Consider the following 27,264-nt stretch of genomic DNA (forward strand, 5'->3'; position numbering starts at 1 on the left):
AAAAAAAAAAACCTCAAAATAGATCAAAGAACAAAATATACGAGCTAAGACTAAAAGAAACATAGCACACACAAGTTTCACAGCACAGGATTTAGCAAGGACCTCTCAGATATGACACCAAAATTACAGGCAACAAAAGAAAAAAGATAAATTGACTACATCAAAATTCAAAACTTTTGTGTGCTAAAAGACACTATTAAGAAAAAGATAAAAAAAAAAGAAACCTACTAAACAAGAGAAAATAATTGCAAATCACCGTTCTGATAACGTATTAATATCCAGAATATACAAAGAATTCCACAACAAAGAAAAACAATCAACCTATTTTTTAAAACGAGCAAAAAAAACTACAATAAACATTTCTCCAAAGATATACAAATGGCCAGTAGGTACCTGAAAAGATGTTCAACATCACTAATCATTAGGGAAATGCCAATCAAAACCGTAATAAAATACCACTTTCACTCATTAGGATAGCTATTTAATAACACACACAACAACTCAGAAAAGAGCTAGTGTTGGCTAGGATGTTGAGATATTGGAACCCACATGCATTGCTGGTGGTAACGCAAAATAGTGCTGCTGCTGAAGAAAACAGTATGGTAGTTCCTCACAACACTAAACACAGAATTACCATATGATCCAACAACTCTTCTGAAGTGAATGGAGTATGGATTTGAACAGAGATTTGTAACACCAATATTCAGAGTGGCATTTTTCACAATAGCCAAACGGTGTAACTGGAGTTGTCAAGTGTCCATCAAAAGATGAATGGATAAAGAAAAAAGTATGTACATGCAACAAAGTATTATTCAGTCATAAAAATGAATGGCATTATGCTAAAACTTGCTAAAACAGGATAAGCCTTAAAAACGTTATACAAAATTAAATATCAGGTTCTCCAGATTCCATTAATCAAAATATTACAACAGAGACCACATTAATCTCCTGCAGAAGTATCTTCATCAAGTGTCATTTTATAATTATGCCTTTGATCCTTAGTTACTAAAAAAGAGTTCTTAACTTGCTGGTAAAATTCACTGTCTTTAACAAAAGTTGAAGGGGCTCCTTTTCAAAATCACTTTTGAAAACCAATGATATTTGTTTGAATCATCACAATTCTTTTTGGCTATAAAAGCTAGGAAATTCAGAAGCAAATTTAATACAATATTATGTAGCTCTAATCTTTATAAGGAAATTTACCTTTTACTTTGTTTACAGCTTTAACTTTGTATTTCAAGGGAAATTAATAATTATTCCTATAAATACTTGTGTTTATAGATTTCAAAACCATTATGGAAAGATGGGACACATATACTATACATTCATGTTCATTATTTATTCCCTTAATTCAGATGAACAATGTAAAATAAAATGGTTTCCCTTAGAGGTGCCTCAGTGGCTCAGTCCATTAAATGTCTGCCTTCAGCTCAGGGCATAATCCCAGGGTCCTGGAAGGCTCTCTGCTCAGCGGGGAAGTGTGCTTCTCCCTCTCCCTCTGCTTGTGTTCTTTCTCTCTGTGTATCAAATAAATAATATCTTAAAAAAAAAAAAAAAAAAGGTTCCCCTTAAACTTCAAAGATTCACTTTTGTGTTAATATATAAGAGATTTTGAATGTTAAGGCCATTACACATTCTAGGGAATAAGGGAAACACCATAAATATAATAAGTTAAATATCTTAACTAGTACTTGTATTACCTAGTATTTATATTGACGACAAGATTCAATCTTAATGACAATTTGGAGAGGAAATAAATCCTATATTCAATATATATAAAGCTATTTTACATTAAATGGGAATGTATAACTTTATCCACACATTGCCATACTACTTCCTTCTGTGACATTCCTTTGAGCCTAAAGATGTTTTCTGAATCATACTTAAACTCATAATTTGACAGATGGATCAGATGTTTCAGCTTCTAAATGACAGTCTTTCACAACACATGAATTAGTCATACAGACCAATCCTAGCTTTGAAAAATTCTATAATCTATTCTAGGAATAGTGAGTTAATTTCTACTGCATGTTCTACTGTTTCTACATTCTATGGCATGTGACAGGAAATCTATGTTTAAAATACATAATGTTCAGAGCAATGCAGCAACATAGCAAATACTAGAAAATATGTCAAATGATGAAAAAGCCAAATTTATTTAAAACCTCAAGCACCTGCCATTATACCAGTTTACATAATTCTAACTAAGGAAATAATTAGATTAACAGGTATCTTCACTACAAGCTTTCATGGCTAACTGAACCTATTCAAAGGTTTAATAAGGTAAAATTTTCCATAATATTTAGATGTTATTTGTCTTTTCCACCCTTACTCTCTCATCAGTGTATAAGCAGTTTTCTACAAATTACATGCATTGTGATAGCACTGTTCTGACAAGTAATGGCATATCTAGTTGTATGTCCTAACTTGTGAGTTTTAATTTTTAATGCAGTAAATGTCAATAGATATAACCCACAAAAACAAAGCTCTACAGGACCCTCAATAATTTTTAAGACTTTAAAGGAATACCAAGACTGAAAAGTTTTCACAAGTAATGTAACACATCCTGTAGGCAGACTACCACCAGTATATTGTCTATTCTGAATAGTGATAAATAAGTCACTTTCGATGTGAACTACTTATAAAATGTGCCTTAATTTCAAAAACAGTAAAATTATGGAATATGTCTATTTTAAAATCAAAATGGTACCTGCAAATTCATGAATATTGTGTAAAATGCTATTAAATTAGATTTTGTCTTTCAAAAACAAAAAATAATTATATATGATTAGTAGGAGTCTGTTTTCTCATTTGACTCAGTTCATGCAACACAAAGTAATATGGTATTTTTAATTTCAAGTTTTTATTTAAATTCAAATTAGCTTATAGTAAAATTGGTTTCAGGTGTAGAATTTTGTGATTCATCACTTACATATACACTCAATGCTCATCACCACAAATGCCCTCCTTAACAACTATCATCCATTTAGTTCACCCCAGCCTACCTCCTCTCAACCTTCAGTTTGTTCTCTATAGTTAAAAAAAGTCTCTTATGTTTTGTCTCCCTCTCTTTTTTCCCCCTTCCCCTATGTTTATCTGTTTTGCTTCTTAAATTCCACATATGAGTGAAATCATATGGTATTTGTCTTTCTCTAACTTATTTCATCCAGCTCCAACCACGTTTTTGCAAATGCTAAGAGTTCATTCTTTTTGATGGTTGAGTAACACTTCATTATATATTATGCACCACCTCTTCTTTATCCATTCATCAATCAGTGGACATTTGGGCTCTCTCCATAGTTTAGTTACCAATGATAATGCTGCTCTAAACGTTGGAATGCATGTGCCCCTTTTGTATCTATATTTTTGTATCCTTTGAGTAAATACCTAGTAGAGCAATTACTGGGTAGAAAGGTAATTCTATATTTAACTTTTTGAGGAACCTCCATACTGTTTTCCAGGGTGGCTGCACCAGTTTGCATTCCCACCAACAGTGTAAGAGGGTTCCCCTTTCTCTGCATCCTTGCCAACATCTGTTGTTTCCTGTGTTGCTAATTTTAGCCATTCTGACAGGTGTGACGTGGTATCTCATCGTGGTTTTGATTTATACTTCCCTGATGATGAGTGATGTTGAGTATCTTTTCACCTGTCTGTTGGCCATTTATATGCCTTCTTTGGAAAAATGTCTGTTCATGTCTTCTGCCCATTTCTTAACTGGATTATTTATTTTGAGGGCGTTGAGTTTGATAAGCTCTTTATAGATTTTGGAATACTAACCCTTTATATCAGGTATGTCATTTGCAAATATTTTCTCCCATTCTGTAGGTTGCCTTTTAAGTTTTGCTGATTGTTTCCTTCACTGTACAGAAGCTTTTGTCAATTACAAAGCTGGAAGCATCACAATTCCAGACCTCAAGGTATATTACAAAGCTGTAGGGGCAGCCCGGGTGGCTCAGTGGTTTAGCGCCACCTTCAGCCCAGGGTGTGGTCCTGGGGACCCAGAATTGAGTCCCGCGTCGGGTTCCCTGCATGGCGCCTGCTTCTCCCTCTGCCTGTGTCTCTGCCCACGCCCCACACCCCGTCTCTCATTAATAAATAAATAAAATGTTTAAAAACAAAAAAACAAAGCTGTAATCATTAAGAAAGTAGGGTACTGGCACAAAAACAAACACAGATCAATGGAACAGAATAGAAAACCCAGAAACGGACCCATAACCATATGGCCATCTAATCTTCCACAAAACAGGAAAGAATATCTAATGAAAAAAAGTCTCTTCAATAAATGGTGTTGGGAAAACTGGGCAGCAGCATGCAAAAGAATGAAACTGGACCACTTTCTTAAACCATATACAAAAATGAATTCAAAATGGATAAAAGACCAAAATGTGAGACAAAAAAAAACACCAAATCCTAGAGGAAAAGACAGGCAGCAACCTCTCTGACCTTGGCTGTTTTAACTACTTACTAGATACGTCCCTGGAGGCAAGGGAAACAAAACCAAAAATCAACTACTTGCACTCCTCAAGATAAAAAGTAATAATACCATTCTCAACAAGAGAATATGCCTATCAGTTTGATATCAGAAATTTCTTAAGCAAATGAAATTTGAAAGTAAACATGAAATGCATTTTATGATTTCATAAAGAGTTTTTAAATTCCAACAAAAGAGTATCACTAAACACAACGGTTTGCATAGATTAGTGAATTTTAAATTTCAAAGGATGGGGGATGACTGAGGAGGTCTAAACAGTAAGGTAGGGCAGCCCTGGTGGCTCAGCGGTTTAGCGCCGCCTACAGCCCAGGGCCTGATCCTGGAGACCCTGCGTGGAGCCTGCTTCTCCCTCTGCCTGTGTCTCTGCCTCTCTCTCTCCTCTGTGTATTCTCATGAATAAATAAATAAAATCTTTAAAAAAAAAAAAAAAAAAAAGTAGGGTAATGGAGTTTGGACTTTATTGGAAAAGCAAAAGAAAAACTACTATAGTGAGCTGATGGGAAACTCAGTATGAGTAATCTGTTCACATTGCATAGAACAGATTGGAAAAGAAATAAAATAGAAAGATCACTTAATGTATGTGCTGGACAATAAAATTTGTAGCCAGTGGCAATACAAATTGAAAAAAAACCACAGAAGTAGTGCTGTGGGGAGAGCAGATTGTAATCTGAAGGAAGAAATTTGCAGGACTCAGTAAATACCTACATTCTAGGTGGTAGAAAGGTGAAAATGAATGAAAGTTTTAAAACCAGTATGAGATGACTTCAAGTCTCAAAAGGGTCACTAATTTCACATGAAGATAATAAATGAACACTTCAGACAAATTTTATCATACTCAAAGGTAGGATATTCGTGTAAAGTCATCAAAAAGAAAGTAGGAGCATTTGGGTGGCTCAGTCTTAAGCATCTGTCTTCAGCTCAGGTCATGATCCTGCGGTCCTGGGATCAAGCCCCTTGTCCAGCTCCCTGCTCAGTGGGGAGGAGCCTGCTTCTCCCTCTCCCTCTCTGCTGCTCCCTATACTTGTGCCTCTCTCTTAAAAAAAAGAAAAGATAGTGATGGTGGATTCAAACTGAAGGCCAATGCTTAAGCTGCAGACTTGTGACTAATGATGCAAGAACTATCAGTAAATTTTCTAGAGAATAACAAGAATTAAAAAACAAAACTAGACAAAATAAAACATTAAGCAAAGGACTGAGTCTCTAAGAATAAATTAAGATGGTAGAAACTAATCAGGAAGGGAAGAAGTCCCCAAAGGACTTGAATCATGAGGCTAACAAAAATCAAAAAAGAGCAAAGGTTCAGGGAGAATTTTTTTTTTTTTAAGATTTTATTTTTAAGTAATCTCTACACCCAGTATGGGGCTCGAACCCACAACCTCAAGATCAAGAGTCACATGCTCTATGGACAGAGCCAGCCAGGCACCTTAGGGAGAATATTTATTCTAGCAAAAAAAGAGGCTTGTTTTTGTTTCATTGTTTTTTTTATTTTGAAAGTCTGTGAATTACTAATCATTTAAGGAAGTAAAATTTCACTCCTTTTAGTCAATTAGAACTAGGGAGTATTTTCATCAAAAAATCAAATACAGGGCAGCCCTGGTGGCACAGCAGTTTGGTGCCACCTGCAGCCTGGGGTGTGATCCTGGAGACCTGGGATCGAGTCCCACATCCGACTCCCTGCATGGAGCCTGCTTCTCCCTCTCCCTCTGCCTGTGTCTCAGCCTCTCTCTGTCTATGAATAAATAAATAAAATCTTAAAAAAAAAAAAATCGGGGCAGCCCAGTGGCCCAGCGGTTTAACGTCACCTTCAGCCCAGGGCGTGATCCTGGAGATCCAGGATCGAGTCCCACGTCAGGCTCCCTGCATGGAGCCTACTTCTCCCTCTGCCTGTGTCTCTGCCTCTCTCTCTCTCTCTCTCTCTGTCTCTCATGAATAAATAAATAAAATCTTTAAAAAAAAATCAAATACAGGGATGCCTGGGTGGCTCAGCGGTTGAGCATCTGCCTTAGGCTCAGGGTGTGATCCCTGGTGGGGGATTGAGTCCCAAATCGGACTCTCTGCAGGGAGCCTGCTTCTCCCTCTGTCTATGCCTCTGCCTCTCCTTCTGTGTCTCTCATGAATGAATGAATGAATGAATGAATGAATGAATGAATAAAAATCTTTAAAAAAATCAAATATAGCTAAACACTTCCAAGTGTATAAGAAAATACATACTGAATTATTTCAAGGCCTAATATTGCAGCCTTGGGATACTTATTCTACCTCAGTTTCTACTGTCATAAAAATTCAGATCTTAAGAATTCATCCTGATCATCCAAAAAAACACTATTAAATAGAAATCACAATGTTTTAGCCAGAATTGTGATCCATGTACTATGATTCAGAAGGTGTGTCATAATGAAAAATTTCATTAATTCAGAATGAAGAGCTTTTGGGAGGGAATCTGAAATTTATTTCTGCTTAATAAACACTTTATTCCAGGACATTCCAGAGAGAAACTTTTAATATCACAGTTTCAGAATTAGAGAAGAGAAAAAACTTTGAATCTAGACTAATTCCATTCACTGATTGTATAAATGAGAAAACTGAGACCCAAACTATAAATCAAGTGAAATGTTAAAAAGTACTTTTGAGAAATATTTCAGTAAGAGATATTTAAGGTCTTTAATAGTAATTAGTTACATGTATTTATACATACTTATACACAACTCCTATTTCTTCAAACTAATTTAAAAAGACATTCTATTAACACCTATTTTGTTGGGCTGATTTGAACGAATATAGGTAAAAAACTGCACCTCATATTTGTAATGTATTAAGAAATATGTAATCCAAAACTTTTATTAATTCTAAAGGGAGCTACTACCCAATAACCCCCAAAACTCAGATTTCACTGTATCCATACTTTTTAATAAGAGGTTTAAGCATTTATCTACCCTGCTCAAATTCAATAAACAAATTCTTACGTGACTCCCAGTTCCGACTGGTTAAGAAATGTGGGCTAGATGGTGTTATATCTCAAAAATTTATGCCCTACATCCAAACAGTAAAAGGATAATAGCTGTTTTCTACTAATTAACCACTTGTTCATAATTAAATCAATAGGTTCTATATTATAAAATAAACATAAGATTTTCATCAGTGGATTTACTAGGATAATTTTATAAAACAGCTAGAATATAAAAAATTCTACCTGGAAAGACTCCATCCAATTAGATCATTTCAGAAAATGTTTCAACATTTTGAAACATTTTAATATTTTAGTGAATAATCTTTTTTTTTTTTTTTTTTTTTTAGTGAATAATCTTAAAGGACAAATTGCATAATCCTTAAAAATTTATCACATTAAGAACTTTTTATCAAATAAAACAGAAGTCTGTTAAAATTTTCTTTTTCTTTTTTTTTTTTTTTTTAAGATTTTATTGATTTATTCATTCATGAAAGACACAGAGAGAGAGAGACACAGGCAGAGGGAGAAGCAGGCTCCACGCAGGGAGCCTGATGTGGGACTTGATCCCGGGATTCGATCCCGAGACTCCAGGATCACGTCCTGGGCCAAAGACAGGCGCCAAACCGCTGAGCCACCCAGGGATCCCTAAAATTTCCTAAATTGAAAACAACTGTTTATCCCAACATCAAACCAAAATATAATCACTGTCAAATCTTGAAACAAATGAAATTAGTAATATCTATTACCATAATAGCTACCATTAAAAAAAATCAGTATGGGGTGTCTGGATGGCTCCATCAGTTAAGTATCCAATTCTTGATTTCCACTCCAGTTATGATCTCAGGATCATGAAATTGAGCCCCATGTCACGCTCCTTCTGAATGTGAAACCTGCTTAAGATTCTCTCTCTTTTAAAAGTTAAAAAAAAAATAATTCTCTCTTCCTCTCTCTTTGTCCCTCCCTTCCTGCGTATGCACTCTCTTTAAAATAAATAAATGAGATCAGTATTAATTTTTATATAACCATCCCTCATCCCAAATCCTTCTAACTAGATGGGTTTGGGAGTTCAAAATTTGTTGGATTTTAAAAAGTTACATAGGGTATAGATATAGTGACAGTGAATATGGTGACACAGTACATGTATCACATGTATTATTACATGTAAAAGTACCTATGTTGTATGTAAACCTGTGGAGTTTAGAGCAGCACCCTAAAATTAAGCACATTAATATTTCTCTTACAAGACAAGAAATTCAGTTCATATTAGGTTTTACTTTTTAAAAAGTTCATTTATTTCAGGTTTTCCTAGTGAATCCTTAAAAATATTCTGTTATACAATACTATCTGAATTTCAGCGCTGCAGATAAAGAATAGTATACTGATAGGTATTCATTTACTGGCCAACAATAACTGAGTGGAAACAGACATTTACGGTATACGACCTAAAAACTAAAGATTAATTTCTTGTTAATTTCTGAAATGATACTTTTCCTAAAATTTCTTTTTAACTATTAAGGGGTTTATAGATTCTTCCTGACATAAAAATTCAAATGTTATTTATTTGTCATTATTTATAAAGTTAGGTATTTGTACATCTTATATATATTAAAAGAATTTTACAAAGTTTTGGGATACATCAAGACACAAAGCAGAGTATATCACCCTTTCTGAAAATTACCAATGAAGTTAATAAGCATGACAAAACTCTAAATGTCTTAACATAAAGTAACAAAGAAAACAAGAATGTTATGAAAATGCTTCTTACATGTGTTTTCCAAAATATGGAATGGAATATTACCCTGTGTATCAGTTAAAATGCTTTTAGTTCCAAAGAAAAAATAAAGGAAAAACACACTAGGTTAAATTTACTCTTCCAAAATGAAAAATCCTGTAAGTGAAAAATCCAACAGTTTATTTGGGCTTCAGAAAACAATTTGACCTGTTGTCAATCTTGTCCTTAAATTGGCTGACCTTAAAACAGGGAAATGGCTGTGGCAATTTAGGCATAACACCCACACAATACTGTACTTGACTTCATTCTGATTGAACCTAATTAGTTAGGGCCTACACTCATCAGTGTAGCCAGAAGAGTTCAATTACCTGATTATTTTAGGAATACCATGGCCCACCATTTAGTCAAACCACACAACACATAATGGATACTGGGGAAATAACCACTAAGATACACAATGCCACAAAACAAAACAAAACAAAACAAAAACCTGTTACTCAGAATTTATACTAAATAGTAATGTAATTGAGATGGTTGGTATAGATTAAGTTACAAAATTTATGACATTTATTTGTCAGTTAAACATTTATTAAACATCTAAGTAAATACTAGATACTATACTAAATACATAAGGGGAAAATGAGTATGAGTTTGAGTTGAAGACCTTCTTTGTACATAACTTGAAATTGTCAAAAGTAATAATACTATAAACATAGGAAAACAGCCTCTTATGCTTTCAACTACGTTGGAGTCTCTGGACATTTTTATTTTCAAATGCAATGAAGGTAAGAATACAGTTCTCACGGTAAAATCTTTAGTCCAAATAAATTTTTAAAATTCAATAAAATTTCAAATAAATTTTAAAATTCTATATTTTAAGTTAATGGAACCAAATTATGTGCCAGAATATATGTATGATAGGTCAAAAGAGAAAAAAAAATACCTCCTTTATTTAATTAATTTTACACAGAAACATACAAATCACACCATTAAATTACTGGGTGATTACCTTCTTTTAAAACAAGCTAGGCTAGTGGTTAAAACTGAAATGCACAATTTACAAGGTACTACCATAGCCACCATAGATAGCTACAATTTACATACTCCTCTTAGTGTATTTAAGTCTTCTGGGACCAATAACAACAACTCCAGAGAGGAGAAAAAACGTCTACTCAAATCAGACATAAAAAAGTCTACCTATCAGCTAACCAATTTTCCTTATGGTTAACTCATTCAAGTCATACTGAGCAATGAAGGAAAAAAACCACTCACTCACTCATTGTGAACAGACCAAAAATTAGCATTATCAATACTGCAAGGCCATTATAAATTTCAGATTTACCTAAAGACTTATCCTAACAAAATGTATAAGGGAATCAAATGTTACCAACTCAACATGAAACTTAAATGAAAAGACAGCTGAACAAAAACATAATAGTACTAAAAATGGAAAAGGCTTCCTTACAACAAATAAAATCACAGGTCTCTTTAAACTCCTTAAATATGAAAATTTTCTTTATATTTAATATCTGCAAAGTAACTTATCTGTAGGTACTCATTTAGAACAGTTTAAAATCTTGTCACTAAGTGACCTTCAGAAAATTCCCCAACAAACAAGCAAATTTATGTGTTTGGTATATTAAACAAAATATAATTTTTGTTCCTTTTGGGTACTAAAAAATCTGACACATTTTTTAAGAAATACACTTTAAACAGAGTTTTAGCTTGAAACAAGGATGCAATCACCGTAAGCATCAAAAGACGGTGAATGGGTAGATAACTAGACGGCTGGATAAAAAAATAAGTAAAGGGCTGATAGGTTATGGACAGTAAGTTAAAACAAGTAAAAAGTAAATCAAGTTTTGCTTTTTTTTTTTTTATGATAGTCACAGAGAGAGAGAGAGAGAGAGAGAAGCACAGAGACACAGGCAGAGGGAGAAGCAGGCTCCATGCACCGGGAGCCCGATGTGGGACTCGATCCCGGGTCTCCAGGATCGCGCCCTGGGCCAAAAGCAGGCGCCAAACCGCTGCGCCACCCAGGGATCCCAAGTTTTGCTCTTTAATCAGCCTGACGATATTATTCAAGGATGAGTATTATGTAACTTCTCAACGGGCAGCTTCCCTTCTATAATACTACTGGTCTTCTAGAAAAGTTCCTTAAAAAGTAAGGCAGTAATAACAATCAACATGTATACCAAAGCAAGAAAAACTTTTTAAATAATGAGGCTAAAAAAAAACCTCCACATGCTGAGGACTCACAATATACTTTATTAGGTATTTCAACTTCAACAAATTGGTCCTACTGAATAAAAAATATTCAGATAAAATCTTTTGTTGATTAATGTAATTCCAAAACAGATAACCCAAAAGGTTTTCAAGTCATTTTTTAAAAACCATAAAAAATACATAAAATTATTCAAGCGTAGTCTAGTAAAAATTCTAACAATTAAACTCATCTACTTAAGAGATCAGATAATGATATTATTACTAAAACTCCTGGCATGAAAAAATACAATTAATTTTAGCCTTAATTTACTTATATGAAATCATATAGATTCATAGTTTAAAAGAATATTTTTGCTACCTTGGTGTGGTAGGCAGAATAATGCCACCCCAAAGATGCTCATGCCCAAAAACCATGAAACCCTGTATCAAAGTTACATTATATGGCAAAGGAGAAGTAAGGTTCAGATGGAATCAAGGTTGTTAATTCGCAGGTAAGATTATTATTTATTACTGGGGTGAACCCAATATTATCACGAGGGCACTTAAAAGTGGATGGGAGAGACAATAGAATCAGAGGGAAAGGTGCCTCAACCAAGGAATGTGGGATACTTCTAAAAGCCAGAAAGGGGAAAAATATTGATCTCATCTAGCACCTTCAGAAAAGAACACAGTTCTACCAGACCTTGACTTTAGACCACTGTTAGCCATGTTAGACTTGTCATCTCCAGAACTATAAATAACCAATTTGTATTGTTTAAAACACATAACAACTCTTCATACGTAAAATTAATAAGAATTGATGAACTTTTGAGATAAGTATACCTTAAACTATTTTCAAGTTGCTAGTTATCCTTTCAATCATGTGCCATAAATACATATAACTGAGATTTCTAATAAATTTGTACATTCTAAGTTACATATATATTTAACTTAAAAAAACCCAAACACAAAAAGAGCCTAATTACTAGCATTTTTCATATAATCCATGAAACTCTTTAAAATTTATTCTGCAGGGATGCCTGGGTGGCTCAGCAGTTGAGCATCTGCCTTTGGCTCAGGGTGTGATCCCAGAGTCCCAGGATGGAGTCCCACAACGGGCTTCCTGCATGGAGCCTGCTTCTCCCTCTGCCGATGTTTCTGCCTTTCTGCCTCTATCTCTCTCTCTTTCATGAATAAATAAAATCTTAAAAAAAAAAAAATCTCATTGCTTGTCTACTTGCTCTACCCTCAAAACAAGGTAGGCTTAGTTCACTGTGCTCATGCCTTGAGTGCCTCCTGAAATCTTCTCTAAAGTCTACATTGGCCTAACTATAAAATTTTTCCCTACCTACTCCCTCTAAACTTCTATATAATTCCAGGGGGCACCTGGCTGGCTCAGTTGGTAGACCATGCGACTCTTGATCTCAGGGTTGTGAGTAAAAGCTCCACATAGGGCACAGAGCTTATTTAAAATAAATTAATTAAATAAAATAAAATTTATTCTGCAGTAACAAAAGTCTCAAAGGGATGCCTGGCTGGCTCAGTCAGGGAAGCATGCAACTCCTGATCTCAGAGTTGTGAGTTCAAGACCCATCTTGGGTGTTTAAGATTTAAGATTTTAAAGTAAAATCTTAAAAATAAAAAAAGTCTAAAAGGAGAATTACAGTATACTGATGCTAACCTGTTCCATGTTTTGTTTAATTTAGGGAATATGAATGTAAAAAAAAAAAAAAAGGAACAAACAAACACGATGTAAGAAAGTTTGGGAGGGACTCTAGAACTGTAGGTTTTGGCTGAAAAAACTCAGTTACACTGCATAAAAAATTTTCAAATAAAGACTTGTAGACAGATGAAAACTGCTAGAGGGGCGCCTTGCTGGCTCTGCAGCCTGAAGAGCAAGCGACCCTTTATTTCAGGGTTATGAGTTTGAGTCCCACATTGGGTATAAGGATTAAATAAAATTAATTTTTTTTTTTAAAAAAAGGGAAAACTGCTGGAGGTTCACATAGATATGACTCAAAATGAATTTTTATGTAAAATTTGCACATGATGAAATGCAGTTATTAACTATATAATTCAAGAAGTTTCAACACACATATACATCTGTTACTATTCAAGATACAAAACACTTTCATCACCTGAGAAAATTCATTACTGGGATGCCTGGGTGGCTAGTGGTTGAGAGTCGGCCTTTGGTTCAGGTATGATCCCAGGGTCCTGGGATCAAATCCCACATGAGGCTCCCCAGCCTGCTTCTCCCTCTGCCTATGTCTTTGCCTCTCTGCGTCTCTCGTGAATAAATTAATAAAATCTTAAAAAAAAAAAAATTCCTGTTCTTTCTAGTCATTCCCACCATCCATATATATTTTTCATTTTTAAATACCCAGCTTAATATTTTGCTTCTACAAACATGATACATGTAAACCCATTTTTTATGTCATTTAAACTTCCATGCAAGAAAGTTTTGGATTTTCTGTTGTTTTTTTTAAGGATTTTATTCTTTCATGAGAGACACGGGGGGGGGGGGGGGGGGGGGGGGGAGGGCAGAGACACAGGCAGAGGGAGAAGCAGGCTCCATGCAGGGAACCCGATGCGGGACTCCATCCGGGTCTCCAGGATCACACCCTGGGCTGAAGGCGGCAGCAAGGTGGCACCAGGGCTGCCCAGAAAGTTAATATATTTAACTTTGATAACTTGACTGTCATGAATGATACTCATGATTTAAAACTATATTTTCGAATTTTCATGCATTTACTAAAATAAAATCCAGGTTTGCTTGGAAATAATTTATAAATGCTAAACCATAATCCAACTAGCTTCCACATAAAAGCCAAGACAATATGGTATCACAATAAGAGGAAGTTAGAGAAATTCAGCACCTGTCTTTTATACAAAAAGAGTTTCTGAAATGACACAATCTGTAGAATCATTAAGATGAGAAATTTTTAAAAGACTTGCTTTTTCTTCTTTCCACTGAGAATAACCAACCAAAATCTTCAAAATTACCTTTACTCTGGCTTATTTCCTACTAGAAATACCTATTAGCAAAACAAACCTATTTTGCAGTATCAAGTCAACATCAATACATGCCCCATGAAGCCGTATCATTGACTACAGTAATGAAACAGGGGTTTCTACAAAAACAGTCCAAAACCAAGCAAGATATTAAAACAGTTATGTACATGCACAGATAGTAAAGTGAATTCGGAAATGTAAAGTTGCAGATAAACAAAAGGAAAAAAATTATCGTGTTTGAAGTTTTCAGTAAAAAATTAAATTACCCCAGGGTACTAATAATAAATTTCCTGGATTATGTACTCGCAAATCAACCTTGGGAAGGCTAGTCAATGCCTCAGCCTCTACTGCACCCCTTCCAACCTGTCCCCAAATTAAAAAAAAAAAATGTGCTTGGAACACTGACCGAACATATCCCGTCTCTAAATGGTGCACAGTCCTACATTACTGAAAGAAAATATTGGCGGTATCATATGAAAGGAAAAGAAAAGCAAAAAAAAAAAAAAAAAGACCCTTAATGTTCCTCAGGGCAGAACATTTTATAGTATTTCTTGCTTCATTTAAAATTGTACAAGATCCAGGATGATTTTTAAAACACTATTTACTTTCTAAAAAAAAAACACAATCGCATGGGAAAAAAATGGAAATAAAGAAGGAAGGGAGGAAGGGAGGGAGGGAGGGGTTAATTTCTGACCCTCCAAATCAAAATTTTCGTTTTCATCGTTTCCAGTTAGAAATCCAAGCGACTGTAGAAAGAGGTTGCATCGAGATGCCGCCACTCACAGTCTTTGCCTGGACAATGTGCACGAATCCGGCTGCCTGAACAGCAGCTGCATCTCCCTCCTTTGCTCCCTCCCCTCCCGCAGCGACCGCACTGCCGAAGTTTGAAGTCTCCAACCCCCGCTCGAGGGAGACTTTGCAAGGGAAGATGCTGGTGAAGATGGCCCCTCCGGCCTCGAGCGGTCGAGCGGTCGGTGTTCGCCCGCCCCCACCTGGCCCAGCGGCTCCGGCCCGCAGCCCCGCCTCTCCTGAAGGTCTCCACCGCCACGGCGGGGGCCCGACCCCGGACCCCCGACCCCCGACCCCCGACCCCCGAGGCGGCCGGCCCGGGAGGAGGCCGGGGAGTCCCGCCCCGGCGCCGTGCACCCGGGAGACCCGAGGCCCCAGCAGCGGAGGAGGGGAAAGCGGCGCCCGCGCCGAGGAGGGGCGTGACCGGCAGCCGGCGGGTCCGCGCCAGGTGCCGCTGCCCGGGGCGGCAGGGCAGGCGACGGCGGCGAGGCTGGGGGCGAGGGGCTGAGGAGGGGGGGCGTGGGGGGCGTGGGGGGCGCTCGCTCTTACCGCCAGGTCTGGATTGCGGCTGTCCCGGTGGGACACGGCTCGGATGACCCCCGCTCGCCAGCCCCGCCAGCGCCGTCCACTGTCCCGGCGCCCCGGCCGAGCCTCCTCGCCGGCCGCCACGCACAGGAACCGCTTCCCCACCAGCTCCAGACGAGTCTCCACCGCCGTAGCCATCGCCGCTGAGGCGGCGGCCGCCTCCTCCACGGCCACGGCGGGCCCCGTGAAACCCCGCTCCTACCGGCCGCGCATGCTGAGGGGAGGCGGCAGGGGCCGGCGGCAGCCCCGCGGGCAAGCGAGCGCGCACCCGGGGCGCACCGGACCGCAGCCCAGAAGGGCACAGCGACCCCGGCGCCTCGCGGTCCTCCGCACCCCGGGCGCCCACAGACCAGCAGCCCCGGGCTGTGCACACGCACACGCACACGCACACGCACACGCCCGCACCCTGACAGGAGCCCCACCGCGCGGTGCCGTCGGAGGCCCCGAGGCCGCCCCCGCCGCCGCCGCCGCCGCCGCCCCGCCGTGGACAGGACTACTCCGCCTCCCCATGCCTCGCAGGCTGCGAGCGCCGCGTCTCCTTCCGCCGGCGCGGGCGGGGGCAGGGAGCCGCGGGAGAGGGTCGGAGGAACCGCCGCAGACGGAAAGTAGTGCCCGGCGCCGCTGCCCCGGGGGCTGCAGGGCCCGCCAGGCTACGCAGCCAGGGGCGGGGGGGACAGGGATGCTCTCCCCCGGGAACACCAGGAAGAGCGTTTGAGGGTCACCTCTGGCCGCTCCCTCAGGGGCGGGGGCGGGGGCGGGGGCGGCGGTGCAGCGTGCTGGTTCCACCCTGGGTCACAAAATAAACTCCAGGTTAAACCCCACATCTCCGGAGCGATGTTTTTCAGAACACAGGGTGCCAGCCGCCTGAATTTGCCCAAATTTCGCCTGAAACAACAGTCCTGTAGTCCCAGCAGCAAAACGGAGCAACACTTTCCACTGAAAACAAAGCAGAGCAACACTTTCCACTGAAAACAAAGCAGAGCAACACTTTCCACTGAAAACAGCCACTGCAGAACAGTCCATAACTCTGGATGAAAAGGAAGAAAACACTGTCATCCTTTCATCCTTCCTGTTTGCAACGATGCTAATTACACCTCTGAACTCCTGAGAGATTATACCTCGCTATTGCTTTGTTGTAAGAACGTCAAACGCCCGGTCGGTCGAGGGCTTCTGTCAGTGTCCCTAAAATTTACATTCTCTGTGCCAATTCGAGTACTTTCAGTTCCAGCACATACCTCAAACTCACTAGTCCTATAAAAACAGGGAAAGGCTCCAGATTCGGTTGTGAGAGAACATCGTGGAAAGAAAGGTTTTTAGCCAATCACAATATAGGAAAATAAATTATGTTTACTTCCCATCCAATCACAACAGGACTTTGTAGTCCCTACACATACAGATCTCAAATTTAGAATAATTACCTCTTATTTGATCCCAATCCTCGAATTCTTCCTATTTTATACATGTCAGTAAGCAGTTCAACTTCAGACATCCATTAAGTGTTTTTAAAAGGTAGTTTTTAAAATCCCAGTCGTGTGTGGTTTTGTTTTGTTTTTTTCAGGGCCACTGATGATCATAATCAACTCCAAAAATTCTTATAGACCAATAAAAATTTATTCTAAATTTTGGTTTCTAAAAAAAAAAACTTTGGTTTTTTAGAAATTTCCCTAAACTTCTACTCCAAAAAAAAAAATTACCTTTTCAAAAATTATTTTCAGAGAGAGAGAGGCAGGTGGGGAGGCAGAGGGAGAGAAAGAATCTTAAAACAGGCTCCATGCACACAGGGTGGAGCCAAACCCCAGGCTCATCTCACAACCTGGAGTTCAAGACCTGAGCCAAAATCAAGAGTGGGACGCTTAACTACTGAGCCACCCAGGTACCCCCCCTCCTTAATTGCCTTGTTAAAGGAGTTTACACTAGTGATCTGAATGTTTAAAATAAACTTAAGGCTTTTATCTTTCTTAGAACACCCAAGCCAAGTTGTTTTAAGTAGAAAAAAACATGGCCACTGATACTAGGTTATAAAAGAAAATTACAAGGAAGACATTCTAATCATCATGATCTAATTTCACTAAAGACCAAATAGGAAATTGTAATAGATAAAGGAAAACCATGTCCAGAAATGCATGCTGGCAAGTTGAGAGAAAAATTTAATTTCACTATGCAATTTATTTCCAGGTCCACTCTTTTAGTGCATATTTAATCATCTTGAGAACTACAGACCAATATAATAAGATTTCTAAAATCTCAACTTGAATTAAGGAGCCAGTAAAATAATCTGGTGAAAATAACGTAACATCTGGAAGGAGAAAAGAATAAGATCTACACTGATACCAAATTACCAATGATTTGCTTTGTCATCTTGAGCACAACACAATTGTTACAGAAATTGCCAGCTTCCTAATCTCAGTGATATTCTAGGAACAAGTGAGAAAATATAGTCACTTAAGAGATGAAAATAACACTCTTATTATATAAATCCCACTCATCAAATTATATATTTGCAGTATTGTCAGGTTGACTTACATAAAATTGCCACCTGATTTCAATTTTTCTAGGTAAATTTCTAAATGTACTCCTAAGAGCCCTCGTTACATGTTGAGTGCTATCCTTGGAAATGCTCTTGAAAAGCATGTAAATCCACCAAATCAATCAAAATACTTCAAAAGTGCTGAAGTCCATATATCTTCATAACCTTTTCAATCAAATGTCTTATATCCTTAGCACTGCATTCCAAAAAATATCTTACGAATCCCTTGACTCTGGACAGTGACAACAAATTACAAGAAAAAAAAAATCACGAATTTGTGGATATTTTGCTTTTGGAGAAACCTGAAGTACACTTTTTAAAATGTAGAATAAAAAAGCCTTTAAGGATTTGTTTTCTTGCTGGCATTTTTTGCTTTATACTGTTTATATTGTTTTGCCAGCAAATCCTAACTGTAAGTAACATGGAATAAAATAAATTTTAAAGTCAGATTTTAAACCTTAGAATATTTGTTAAATTAGTTCCTTTACATCCTTTACTTTTGTAAAAATCCTCAGAAAAGGCATTAGTCAATTTTTTTTTAAATTATAGAATTTTTCACTATTTAGGAGAGTGACACAAAATATTTAAAATGACTAAATTTACTTACAGAAACTGAAAAATTAAAAATAGACTAGATCTTATACTTTCTCCATCCCTACAGTTAATATGTACATTAAACACACATACCCCCAATTCAAGCAAACTTCATACGTCAAATATCTTCATATAAAAGACACATTTGAGATTATTTTCTTTAAAAATCCACAAAAATTTATTCACATAAACAATTTGTCTTCTTTTAAAACGCAACCTAAAAAGGAAGGAAATATATTCATTGCAATGATAAAGGCCTTAATTACCTACTTAATTTCAATAATTAGTAGTGCATAAAGTTTACATTCAATAAGCAAACAGCCTACCAACTATAAGTTTTTCACTTTTTGATTTGGTGTAGTTATAGAAAGGGCCAAGTTATCTGCTCTCTTAAATACTAGTCATTTGTGTCACTATAAGCGTCTATTATGAACACACACACACACACACACACACACACAAACAGATAAAAGTTTAGTGCACATATCTTATAATAATACTAGCCGCCATTTATGGGACACTTAGTATGCGTCAGGCACTATGCTGAGTACTTTATACTTGTAATCTTACTTTATTTTAAAGATGAAGGAAATGAGGTTTAAAGATCTTTAGTTACTCATCTAAGCATACACATTAAGGAACTGGGATTCAAATAGGCCTTATGGGGCAGCCTGGATGGCTCAGCAGTTTGGTGCTGCCTGCGGCCCAGGGTGTGATCCTGGAGATCCAGGATGGAGTCCCATATCGGGCTCCCTGCATGGAGCCTGCTTCTCCCTCTGCCTGTGTCTCTGCCTCTCTTTCTCTGTGTGTCTCTCATGAATAAATAAATAAAATCTTAAAAAAAAAAAATTAGGCCTTATGATTCCAAAGCAGCCTGCATTATGCTAAATTGTCACTTAAACATAAAAGTCAGTCACCAGGTTTCCATCTCCATATTAACACAGGCTATTCATAACTGATTATTTAGCACTTATTATGTGTCTCACATTCTGCAAGGTTCTAGAGACAGGGCCTCTGTCTTTGAGAAACTCACAATATATGTGGAAAGACAGACAATAGAAATGCTTCAATTTGTTTATTTGTTATATTTAACTTATCCTTTATGCCATCAATGGAATGGCATAAAGGATAAGTTTAATGCATTTTAACATATAATTTTTAAAACTATTACAATTTGGAAGCTTTTATTAGCTGTCAAATGTAATGACTGGATTAGGTTATGAGGTCTTAAACTTCATATACAGGCACATCTAGGGCTGTTAAAGCCAATATTACAATGAAGGCAGCCAGGGTAAACTGTTTAGTAAAGAACTTCTTCTAAGCATTAAAAACAAATAAAAATTTAAAAATAAAAATAGGAATAAAAAAATAATATAAAGGAAGCAAAAAGTTTCAACTGAATTATGCAAGTGGAAGACCTAGAATGGAAGTAAGTTTATGTTACTGTGTTTATCACTAAACGTTGAATAACTTCCATTTAAGTATTTCCCTAAACTCTTATTTAAACCAAATTCCTTGATCACATGTATGATAATGATAGTGTAACTCAAATGTCACTTCCTAGAGAAAGCCCTCTCTCATTCAGACTAGGCTGAATCCCACACTATGGATTTTCAGAACATTCCCTATTTGTGTTAGTACTTACCATACCCATATTTTTTTTTCATACCCATATTTATACCATTTATTGTTTCATTGATTATATTTGTCTCCCTTGGTACATTATAAGCTCCATTAAAAGCAAGAACAATGTATCTTTTTCAACTATACTCCCAGTATCAACTAAACTTTGTGCAGAGTGGATACTCCAATGGCACCAAATCAATTAATGAATATAACAAAATGTACCTTTTTCTAAATCAAACCAAATTAAGAGGAATTTCAAATCTCTAAATCTAGAGTCATAAATGCGAATTCTTGTTTTTCCTACAGTTATTCATTGTTTTTAAGGTAACTGCTTACACACATTATTTCATTTCATTATGGAGAACATCAAGCCTTCATAAAACCTGGGCTTCCCAGGAAAGCACAGTTGTTCCTGGGGATCATTTCTAAAGAACAGACATGGAGAAACAGTTACAATTCATAAGAAAAACATTCATTTCATTACCAAACTACCAATTTGATACAAACCCAAAAATGATCCCGTGAGTATATATCCAGAGCACCAGTCTATTCTTGGTGTTCTAAAGAGTACAATCTGAAATAATGTCTTTGATGAAGCCAACATACAAACATAATTTCCTCAGTGTCATTTTGATGCCATGTGGAATGGGCAAGATAGAAAATTAAGAAAGTAAGCTAGAAGGACAGGAAGGAGAGAAAAGCAATCTCCACCTGGCCTTTCAATTGTATGCTCTCTACATCTGTTACCCAATTTCCAATTTATATTCTGGCTGTATAGGAACCAACCACTTCTTTTCAACATTTACTATTAAAAATGAAACTGCAGGGGCACCTGGGTGGCTCAGTAGGTTAAGGGTCTGGCTCTTGATTTGAGCTCAGGATCAAGCCCTGCACTCAGCACAGAGTCGGCTTGGGATTCTCTTTCCCTCCCCCTCTCCCTCTCCTGCTCATGCTCTCTAGCTCTATCTCTCAAATAAATAAATAAATAAATAAATAAATAAATAAATAAATAAATAAATAAATAAATAAATAAATCTTTTTTAAAGAAAATTTAAATCTTATTTTTAATGATAAAAAATTTTATATTTAGAAAGAATACACATAACATCAGAATTTTCCTAATCTGCTGCATGAGGAAATACAAGCAACAAGTAAACAAATAGCTTCCATTAAGCATTCAGTAAGGTCTTTCTAGGGTGTCCCACCAAACTTTTTTTTTCATCATCCCTCTCATAAATGCTTTAACTACTATTAAAACATGCTACATGGCAGTCTGCGTTTTTCATCCTCAACTGTTATATTAGCTCTTTAATATATGAAGGGGTTAGGTTCCTAAAGGATTACATTCCTATAGATCTCATAAAATTTCACTTAGCCACATGGTAGTTGTAGCAGAGCTTAAAAGTCCTAATGAATGCCTCTATTCATGTCTGTGAAATTAATTAAGGAAAGACCTTCTATCCTAACATTTAAAGCTATAAATGAGGAAAGTCAAAGTAAAATCTAAGCTAAAAAGTAATACTGGGATGCCTGGGTGGCTCAGCGTAAGCATTTGCCTTTGGCCCAGGGCGTGATCCTGGAGTCCCAGGATCCAGTTGGGCTTCTTGCAAGAGCCTGCTTCTCCCTCTGCCTCTCTCTCTTTGTGTCTCTCATGAATAAATAAATAAAATCTTTAAAAAAAAAAAAACTAATACTGACTCAAAACCTCAGCATGCGATCTATACTCCATCAATGTTCTTCCCCAAAGGTGCAGCTAGATTCTACATAATGAAGGAACTTTATGATCAAGAACACACAGCTCTGAGGCACATTTCTCACATTAATAGAATCTGGTTTCAAAGAAACCAAAACAAAACAAGACTTAGCAGCAGTAAAATATGGGGAATCTTTAGTCATTCTTTTCTTTGGCACTTTCTAGAAAAAGCCACATGTTTACATATAATAAGATATATAACATACTATAAACAGAAATATGCAATGAAAATAAATTACTCCATATAAAGGAAAGCATTATCTTCTGGCTCCACATATGCTTCACTACTACAGATAATTTATTTATTCAATTAAAGAGGGTATATAAAATAGTGTTCCAATTCCAACGCCTGTGTTCACATAAGCTTACAAGAAGAGAGGCCTTAGAATTTTCCCTTAAAATCACAACTGACACATAGGAAAACCAGACCTCAAAAGATCTTAACTAAAAACTTAAAATTGAAATCAACATTCCCTAAACATTTTGCTACTCCAGGGCACATTTTTATATTACCTAAAATTAAATGGCCAAGAGAAATACTCAAAAGGCTAACCAACTTCACTTTTCACAAAATACACAAATACTTAGGTTAAAACTGGTCAATTCCCATTCCATATAGCCATTTACAAATAGATGTTTTAAGATGTACACCCCAAATGTGGAAAATTAGAAATTAGCAGCTGAGTAATATAATATCATCAAAGAGCAAGAGTCAAATAAGTCTAGGTTATTTCTACCACTAACTTTGGGCAAACCACTTTGCTTCTCTAGAAATAATATATAACATGTAGAGGCTGATAACCTTTAACGTTCCTAAAAGCTTGCATTTAAGACTTCTGAATAATTCATCAAGTAGAAAAGTATCCTCTCCTGTCACATGGTAGTTTCAAAGCTAAAAAACATTGAAGGATTGATGAAAGTAATCTTGCTTTAGGAAAACAAATGTGTTTTTAGCCAGAAAGGTTTGATCTCAAAGGTCTCACAAAAGATAAATATACCAATCATTAATACGTACATACAAATAGTACAGGCCGAAGGACTTCCCAATTAAACAACAATTTTTAAAGAGCACTATAGAATTGCTTCTTTTGTCCGCTCTCCAAATCTGCTCTTAAAGCTGTCATATTGGGCAGCCCGGGTGGCTCAGCAGTTTAGTGCGGCCGTCAGCCCAGGGTGTGATCCTGGAGACCCGGGATCGAGTCCCATGTCGGACTCCCTGCATGGATCCTGCTTCTCCTGCCTGTGTCTCTGCCTCTCTCCTTCTCTGTGTGTGTCTCTCATGAATAAATAAATAAAATCTTTAAAAAAATAAAATATTTTGTTATTATAATATCACATATTCTAATTTAATTTTTATATGATCCCTGTGGGGAGCCTACTTCTCCCTCTGCCTGTGTCCTTGCCTGTCTCTGTCTCTCATGAATAAATAAATAAAATATTATTTTTTTAAAAAGTGTAAGCCTGGTCATGGGGTGATTTCCTTGGTCTACAAGGCAGTGCATGCATGTTGAGGTTACTACTGCCTTTTCTATAATTGTATTTTAAAAATCTCTTTAAATTCTTTTGCTTGCATCATTCTTTCAAATAAAGTAATTTGGTAAGACACCCCCACCCTCCCAAAATTATAAATTACACAAAATCTCAAGGGCAAACAAATCAGTCAGGAGACAAAATCGTCAACAGAAGCAGACTTAGGAAAAAAAAAAAAAAAAAAGGAAGGGTTAGACATAACTGAAATGTTGAACTATCAGCCAATGAATTAAAATGATTATTAATAATTAAGGATCAAATGGAACAGGCAAGCAATAGGTATGATCAGATGGCAAATATCATAGAAACTACAGAGTAGAACAGAAAAGCTAAGAGTCCATCTGAAATGCAATAACAAAATTTTAAAAAGCTTTGACAGATTCAGCAACAGACATGACACAGCTTAAGAAAGAATCAACGAACTTGAAGATAGGTCAACAGAGATTATCAAAGCTTAAAGTAGACAGGAAAAAGAGTGGGAAAAAAAACCTTAGCTTTTCTGTTCAACATTTCAGTTATGTCTAACTCTTCATCAAGTAAGATATATGAATGGCAAAATAAGCATATGAAAAGACGCTTAACATCATTAGTTATTAGGGAAATGCAAAGCACAACTATTTGTGTGATACTATTACACATCGACTAGGATGCCTAAAATTAAAAGAAAAATAAAACCGCCAATACCAAGTACTGAAGAGTATGAGGAGCAGTTGGTAGCTGGGAGCAGTGCAAAATGGTATAGCCGCTTTGCAAGAGTTTAGTAGTTTCTAACACAGTTAAACAGACACTTTTCATATAACTCAGCAATTCAAATCTTATTTACCCAAGTGAAATAAAAATCTATGTTCACACAAAAACTGATACTCAAATATTTTTAGAGTTTTATTTATAATTGTCAATAGCTGGAAACAACCAGCTCAACTGGAGAATAAACAAACTTTGAATGCTACTCAACAATAAAAAAGAACTGAGTATTGATACTTGCAATAATATGGATGAACCTCTGCAGTTCAGGGGTCTCCAATGCCACCCTTAGGTTCAATGATTCACTAGAAACTCATGAAACTCAAAAGAGCCATTTTATTCACGGTCACAGTTTATTAGAGCAAAAAGATACAGATTAAAACCAGTAAAGGGGGCCGCCCTGGTGGCCCAGAGGTTTAGCGCCACCTTCAGCCTGGGGCGTGATCCTGGAGACCCGGGATGGAGTCCCACGTCCGGCTCCCTGCATGGAGCCTGCTTTTTCCCTCTGCCTGTGTCTCTGTGCCTCTCTCTCTCTCTCTCTGTCTCTGTCTCCCATGAATAAATAAATAAAATCTTTTAAGTAAATTAATTAATTAATTAATTGAACCAGTAAAGGGAAGAGGGATCTAGGACATGGTCCAGAAGATTTGGACCTTCCAGTTGTCCTCTCCTGGTATAGTTGTAGAGACAGCACTTATTTCTCCCAGCAAGAATGTGTGACAGCATTCATGGAGTACTGGCAACGGGGAAACTCAACTGAAGCCTGGTGTCGAGCATTTTTATCAGAGGTCTCACATGTAGGTAAGACTGACCATCTGCATAGCTGACCTTAGCCTCTGACTTTTCCAGAAGTCAAGCTCCTACCACACCACACAAAGTCTCTACCATATTGTCAGCCACACTGTCAGCATAGACAACATAGGGTGGCCAAAAGCCCTCAAGTAAACAAAGGCATTCTTACCGGGCAGGATATTCCAAGGGCTTAGAGGTTATCTCCCAGGAAATGGGCAAGGGCCAAACCTTAGGAAGCTGAGTTGCCTATTCTTTGACCAACTGAGGTATTTTTACTCAAATAACACTTCTGACACCAAATATATCAGGTTTTTTCCTCACACCATCTAATTCTCTAACTCTCCAGATACCACCAGGTATCCCACAATTCATTTCAATTCTGACAATAACTACTCAGTCAGCATCAGACTCCTCAGCCTTTTGGGTCAACCCCACAAGACTGCCTTCACTTCAAATGCTAGTCGCAAGTACTGGGTCCCCATGTTACACACACTTCTGTTTGACTTGGCTACAAGGTGGTGCCACAACCCCAACTCCCTTTCAATTTCAATAATTTGCTAGAACAGCTCATAAAATTCCAAAGAAAAAAGAAGAGAGAAAAAAATTCCAAAGAACACTATTTACTATTACCAGTTTATTACAAAGGACACAACACCCAGATGAGAAGGTACACAAGGCAAAGTCCATATGGGTCCTAGAAACAGGAATTTCTGCCTCCAATGAGCTGGACTATGCCACCCTACCAACAAGTGGATATGTTCACGAACTGTGAAGCTCTCCAAGCCCCATTGTTTAAAGGGCTTTATGTGGGCTCTGTTACATAGGCATGACTGATCAAATCATTTGCATCCCTTAAAGATGATACATACAAACATTATGTAAACTACAAGACAAATGCCCTTGCTAAGTGAAAAGCAATGGAAAACTGTATCTCTGCTCTACAATATTTAATAAAAATTACGCACGCACACAGCCAAAGGAAAACATTTTGATACACTGGAAACCAGGATTATGGGGTGACATTTTTTTTTCTCTTCAAGTTTCATTAATGTTGTCTGTATAATAAAACAAAATAAACTACTTAAAATGTTTTATTAAAGGCAATAGTGTAATATTGGTAAGCAGGAGATTCTAAAAAGACCCCCAAGGCCCCATGCCCTTGTATAATCCTCTCTCTTTGGGTGTGAGTGGGACTTGCAACTTGTTTCTAACCAATGGAATAGGGCAAAGGAAATGGGGTATCACTCCCATGATTATATTATTTTAAATGGCAAAGGTGAAAAGAGTCTGCCAATGTAATTAAGGTCCCTAATTGTCATTCAATTAATCAAAGGGAAGATTTCCCTGAATGAACTTACAAAATAAAGCTGAGCCCTTTAAGAGGGAGTCTAGAGGTCAGAGACTTTCTAGTGGCCCTGAAAAAGCAAGCTGCCCTGAGTTCAACCACTAGAAGGAAATCAATTCAGCCAATAACCATGTGAACGTGGAAGAAGATCCAGAGCCTCAATGACATTTCAGCCCTGGCTAACACTTTGATTTGTAGCCTTGTGAGACCCTAAGTAGAGGATTCAGCTTAAACTGTGTCCAGACTCCTGATCCATGAAAATTATAAGATACTAAATCTGTGTTGTTTTAAACTACTGTCACAATTCATTACACAGCGATAGAAAACTGAACCAGTAATTAAAATTATTTTCTAGGGGGATCCCTGGGTGGCTCAGCGGTTTAGCGCCTGCCTTTGGCCCAGGGCGTGATCCTGGAGTCCCGGGATCGAGTCCCGCGTTGGGCTCCCGGCATGCAGCCTGCTTCTCCCTCCTGTCTCTGTCTGTCTCTTTCTCTCTCTCTCTCTCTATCGTAAATAAATAAATAAATCTTAAAAAAAATTATTTTCTAGAGTCTTGGCTTTACCCATAGGTACTCCCTTGGCTAATCT

The 27,264-nt window shown here is 37.4% G+C and overlaps 1 protein-coding gene across 3 annotated transcripts in view; it reads right to left on the reverse strand.

The window, feature by feature from the left end:
* JMJD1C (jumonji domain containing 1C) overlaps nucleotides 1–27,264 on the reverse strand; it is a 322,913-nt gene that overhangs the window by 238,951 nt on the left and 56,698 nt on the right. For 2 of the 3 annotated variants that reach the window (XM_038534059.1, XM_038534058.1), the window contains exon 1: nucleotides 15,730–15,870. The exons of the other annotated variant lie outside the window; for it this stretch is intronic. The gene's annotated coding sequence lies outside the window, so the exon portion shown is untranslated. Of the gene's footprint in view, nucleotides 1–15,729; nucleotides 15,871–27,264 lie in introns of those variants that run through there. 3 annotated transcript variants of the gene reach the window in all.

Source organism: Canis lupus, chromosome 4, assembly GCF_011100685.1.
Source record: "Canis lupus familiaris isolate Mischka breed German Shepherd chromosome 4, alternate assembly UU_Cfam_GSD_1.0, whole genome shotgun sequence".
Taxonomy (NCBI): Eukaryota; Metazoa; Chordata; class Mammalia; order Carnivora; family Canidae; genus Canis; species Canis lupus.